Source organism: Mesocricetus auratus, unplaced genomic scaffold, assembly GCF_017639785.1.
Source record: "Mesocricetus auratus isolate SY011 unplaced genomic scaffold, BCM_Maur_2.0 Super-Scaffold_100707, whole genome shotgun sequence".
NCBI classification, from domain to species: Eukaryota; Metazoa; Chordata; class Mammalia; order Rodentia; family Cricetidae; genus Mesocricetus; species Mesocricetus auratus.
In genome coordinates, this window is record NW_024429269.1 from 12,909,279 (window position 1) to 12,914,997 (window position 5,719).

Here is a 5,719-nt window from a genome sequence, read left to right on the forward strand (position 1 = left end):
GCCTGCCTCTGTCTCCCAAATGCTGGGATTAAAGGCGTGCACCACTGAAGCCCGACCATACTTTTTCTTGACTTGCTTTTATCCTCTCAGTTAATAAATGGTAGCTGGACCTCATTTCAGGCCTGTAATCTCAGTTCTTAGGAGACTGCTGCAGGGATATTATAAATTGGAGGCCTCTTCTGGCTACATAGCAAGATTTCTGTTAAGAAAAAATGAGTTATACTGAAGATCTTCTGTAAGTACATGTGCATCTGAAAGTGGCAGTCGCTCATAGGACTGGAAAATGTCATGTTGGCAGCTGAGCAGCCTTACCCGGCTCAGAACACTGAACTACAATAATGGGGCAGCAATAGTGGCGTGGGTATTGTGAGGGTAAGCAACTTCTTTCTGGTTGAATTTAAAGCCTGCTCCACAGGAGGAAACACATGCTTGATACTGTAAACGTGGCCAAGACTCCTGGACTAGGGAGCTCACAGTAGTAAATCTACTACATAGTATCAAACTGCTCTCTAAATTGTAGCTCTCAGACCCCGGTAGAGAACTTTCTTTGTGTTAGTGGATGGTAGTCAATGCAGAAATCACAGTTGACCAAAATGTAGAGAAGTGTCTGTGGAGTGCTCAGCCACAAATGCAACACCAGATCACTCCACACACGAGACTCGAGGATCACTGGGGAAGAAAAGAAAAAATGTATGAGCCAGAGGTCAGGGAGGACCCAAGTGAAACAGTCTTTTCTGGAGATTATAGGACTACTTCAGTCAGGAATGAAGGTGAGTTAACGGAAGTCCAGGAACACCCAGATAAAGAATTAGCACATCTATTTGGGGAGCACTCACACAATGGTGGTAAATAACGTCCTCCTTATGCTGCTCCTGGAGATGCAGCCTCTGCCTTTCAGGATGCTTCTACCACAACCCAGGAGACAGCAAGCAAGCCCCTCCTCTTTGTTACAAGGGGTCAAGTCTGAACACACTGAATCCACATCCTAAGGTGTGGCTATTACCTCAAGTCTACTGGCAGAACAAGGTGCCACCATACATGAACTCACACCAGCTGTGGTGGCCTGCACAGGATCAAGCCTGGAAACACTTGGAGGGGGGGGGATCATGGGCTCCCACCCCTAACAGAGGAGCTGTGGAACTTGGTGGCTTCTGGAAGGAGGAGTGTCAGTCTCCTTTAGAGATGTGGCCTCATACCCATGAATATATGAGCAGCACAAATTGGACTCAGTGTGTTATTATAAAAAAAAAAGGTGATTGAATTGAGGCTGGAGAGATGGTTCAGTGGTTAAGATGGTTCAGATGCTCTTCCAAAGGATCCAGGTTTGATTCCCAGCACCCATAAGGTGACTCACAATCTGTAACTCCAGGTCCAGGTCATCTAATGCCTTCCTCCAGCCTCTGAGAGCACCAGGCATGCATATGGTACACAGACATACATGCAGGCAAACATTCCTACACATAGTGAGAGTCCTGTCTCAAGAAAACAGTCTTTAAATTCTTATTAAAATCTCTTTGCCAGACTGTGGTGGCATACACCTTTGATCACAGCACTTGGGAGGCAGAGGCAGGCAGATCTCTGTGAGTTCAAGGCCAGCCTGGTCTACAGAGTAAGTTCCAGAACAGCCAAGCTCAACCCCTGTCTCAAAAAATAAAAAATTAAAAAAATTCTCAAAACTGGGTAGTAATGATGTATACCTTTAATCCCATCACTCAGAAGGCAGAAGCAGGCAGATCTCTGAGTTCAAGGCCAGCCTGGTCTGCAGAGCGAGTTCCATGACAGCAAGGGCTACACAGAGAAACCTTTCTCAAAAAAAAACAATAATAATAAAAAAGCTTTTCTCTGTAAGAAAATATTTTTCAACATTAACTGTGATTTTAAAAAAACATAATAAACAATGGCCATAAAAGACATTCGGGGTCAAGTATGGTGATGCAAGCCTTAAATCTCAACACTCCAAGGTCAAGACTACCAGGTCTCTGTGAGTTCAAAGCCACCCTGGTCTACATCGGGAGATCCAGTCCAGCCAGAGCTAATAGTGAGATCCTTCAAACCAAAGAAACAAACCAAAGCCGAGGAGATGGCTCAGTGGGTAAAGCCCTTCCCATGTGCAAGTGTGAGGACCTGAGTTCAAATCTTCAGCTCCCACATAAGGCAGGGTGGGATTGTCCATACAGGAGAGTCCTTAAACGTTCACGGGCCATTACCCTGATATAGTTAGAAATGGCAGACAAAGAAGGGCTGTCTCCTGCTGGAAGACTAGGAGACAGCCAAGGTTATCTTCTGACCTACACACAAACCTTGCCACAGACATTGCCTTCTCCATCACACACACACACATACACACACAGGAAAGGAAATGCAGATTGCAAAAAATTGTATTGACCATATATACATATACATATATATATATATACATCCAGATACATATATATATATGGACAGATCAGTAAATAGACACGTGATAGAGGAAAAGTATTGGATTAATCACTAATAATATTAGTATCATATATGTAATTAAGTTATATTAATTTTGCATGTATATGATATATGTAGTTTCATATATGTCTGCATGTTGAAGGCGCCAAGTTGATGTTGACTGTCTTCCTTGGTTGTTCTCCACTTTCTACGTTTGAGGCAGTCTCTCAGAACCTGTAACTCTCAATTCAGCTAGTCTAGTTAAGTTAGCTTGCTCAGTGAACACAGGGTCTGCCTCCCGAGTGCTGAGATCACAGGGGAGAAGCATTTCTGTGGGGTCTGCGGCATGCAGATTCCAATCTTCACAATTGTGTGGCAAGTGCTTTACCCACACGAGTTGCCCAGACAGAAAGCAATCTAAGGGAGAAGAGTTCATTTCCACTTACATTTCCACACCATCATGGCAGAGGCAGAGTGGCGGCAGCTCGAAGGGACAGTGGCGTCCGGCCCACAGTTAACAGCAGAGAGGGATCGATGCATGTGCCATAGCTAGCTTGCTTGTGCTCAGCTCCGTGTCCTACACGATTCAGGACCCCAGCCTAAGGAACGGTACTGTCCATACGGTGGGTTGGGCCTTCCCATCCAAGTAAGGCAGTGGGGCAGTCTGCCGCAGGCATGCCCGCCCAGTTCAGACCATCTGTCATCATTCTCTTTCCAGGGATTCTTTTTTTTTTTTTTTTTTTGGTTTTACGAGACAGGGTTTCTCTGTATTGTTTTGGAGGCTGTCAGTCCAGCCTGGCCTCGAACTCACAGAGATCCGCCTGCCTCTGCTGGGATTAAAGGCGTGTGCCACCACCACCCGGCCCTCTTTCCAGGGATTTTAGGTGTGACAAGTTGGTAAAGCTAACCCACTGAGCTGTCTTCCCAATCCCGCTCTTTGGTTTGGAAAACGGAAAACTACACGTGACAGTGCAGCGTGTAAGGTGCTCACTGCCAACCTGACAGCCCAAGTCCTCAAGACCCATGAAGGAGTCCTCTGACCTCTAGACACATACCAAGGCGCATGTGTGTGCGCACATACAAATGAATCAACGTAATAAATTTTAAAAAGAAAAACGGAGGTCACATATTAGTCTACCATGAGAATAAACAAAATTTATAGTTTCTATATTGAGTCTTAGCCTTTTTTGAAATTTATCAGCAACTGTCAAAATTATCTTCCCATATCTTTTACTTTTTAAAATTCCGTTTTAATTTATGTGTTGTGTGTGCATGCCACAGCACACATGTAGCGGTTAGAGGGCAGTTTGTGGAAGCCAGCTCTCTCTACCATGTAGGTTCTGGGTGTGGGGTTCAGATCATGAGGCTTGGCACAAGGCCTCTGCCTGCTAAGCCATCTCATCAGCCTCAAATGTATCTTTAACTTTTGTGTCGTTGTTAATTGTTTGTACACACACGTATGCTTGCTCGAGTGCATACCTGCACACACACACACACACACACACACACACACACACACACACACACGGACACACACACGGACACGGACACACCTGCCGTGGTGCACTTGTGGAGGTCAGGGGACGACTTTGTAGAGACAGTTCTATCTTTCTACCATCATGAGGGTTTGAGAGATGTCGCCGAGGTCACCAGTTTTATACAATGAGCACCTTTATGAGCTGAGTTTCTAGCTAGCCCCACATACATATTTCAACAGACAATAGAGACAAATTCATTGCTCTACGTCACCCCAGTGATAAAACTATGTTTTTATCCTAACAAGGTCTTGCTGTGCAGCCCAGGTTGGACTGAAACTCACTATGTAGACCAGGTTCAAATTCAAAGAACTCCACCGGCTTTGGCCTCCTGGATGCTATGATTGAAGGGATGTGTTACCAGCAAGGTGGTGGTGGTGGTGCTTACCAGGCAGAGGCAAGAGGATCTCTGTGAGTTCAAGGCCAGCCTGGTCTACAGAGTGAGTTCCAGAATAGCTGAGGCAATTACACAGAGAAACCCTGTCTCTAAAAACTAAAAGGAAAAAAGGGGGAAGAAATTTTTTTAATTTAATTTTTTTTTGGTGGGGAGGTTTGAGATAGGGTTTCTCTGTGGCTTAGGAGGCTGTCCTGGAACTAGCTTTTTATAGACCAGGCTGGTCCTGAACTCACAGAGATCCGCCTGCCTCTACCTCCCGAGTGCTGGGATTAAAGGCGTGCGCCACCAGGCCTGGCTCTTTTCCAGTTTTGAGGATAACAATATCCTGACAAAAAGTAACTTCAAGGAGAAAGAGTCCATTTAGCTCATGAGTTCAGGTTACAGTCCATCATGACAAGGAAGCATAGTGGTGGCAGCTTGAGGCAGCTGGTCCTATGTCTGTCAGGAGAGAGGGATGCAAGCTTGCTAGTACTCACCTCTCCCTCCCGCCCTCCCTCCCGCCCTCCCTCGCCCCCCCATCTCCACTCTTAAAATAATCCAGGATCCCCGACTTTAGGAATGGTGCCCCACATGGCAGATTGGTCTCCCCACCTCAAAGGCCACAATCAAGGTAATCGCCAGTGGGCGTCCACAGCAGCCCATCCCCAGATGGTTCTAGACGTTGTGAAGCTGACATTTAATACCAACCATCTTTATCCACCGCTTAGGGAACTCCTTCCCTCCCCTCCCCTCCCCTCCCCTCCCCTTCTCTTCCTTCCCCTCCCTCCCCTCCCTTTCTCTTCCCTCCCCTCCCCTCTCCTTCCCTCCCCTCCCCTTCCCTTCCCTTCCCATGCAGCTTCTTTCTAATTCCACTTCCCTCTCTTCACAGACCCAAGGTAAGACAGTCCTCCTTAAAAGAGGAAAAAGGAAAGAATTCTTTGTTCCTTCTTCACTACCTGATATATTATCCCTGACAGATTCCCCTGCTGTGAAACATGAAAAATAGCAACCCAGAGGCAGATATTTAGGTTCAAGCTAAAAGATCCGAGAAGCAAAACAGCCAAGCCAATAGCTCTTCCATCTACCCAGGCTGAAACAATCTTCCCTGTGTGTGGCTGGAGACCAAAATGCCCCAGACTGAACATCTGCTCCTGTCTTACATACCTTAAGTGAGGGATTAAAGGCATATGATCCCAAGTGCTGAGATCACCCTTATGTGAGCTGTTTCTCTTTAGGACTGAATCAGTTTCATGTAGCTCAGTGTAGCCTTGAACTAACAGAGATCCATCTGCCTGTCTTCTGAGTCCTGGGATTAAAAGTGTATGCTAGCTCTATGGCTAGCTAGCATGGTTGCTGGGATTAAAAGTGTGTATTACCACTGCCTGACCTC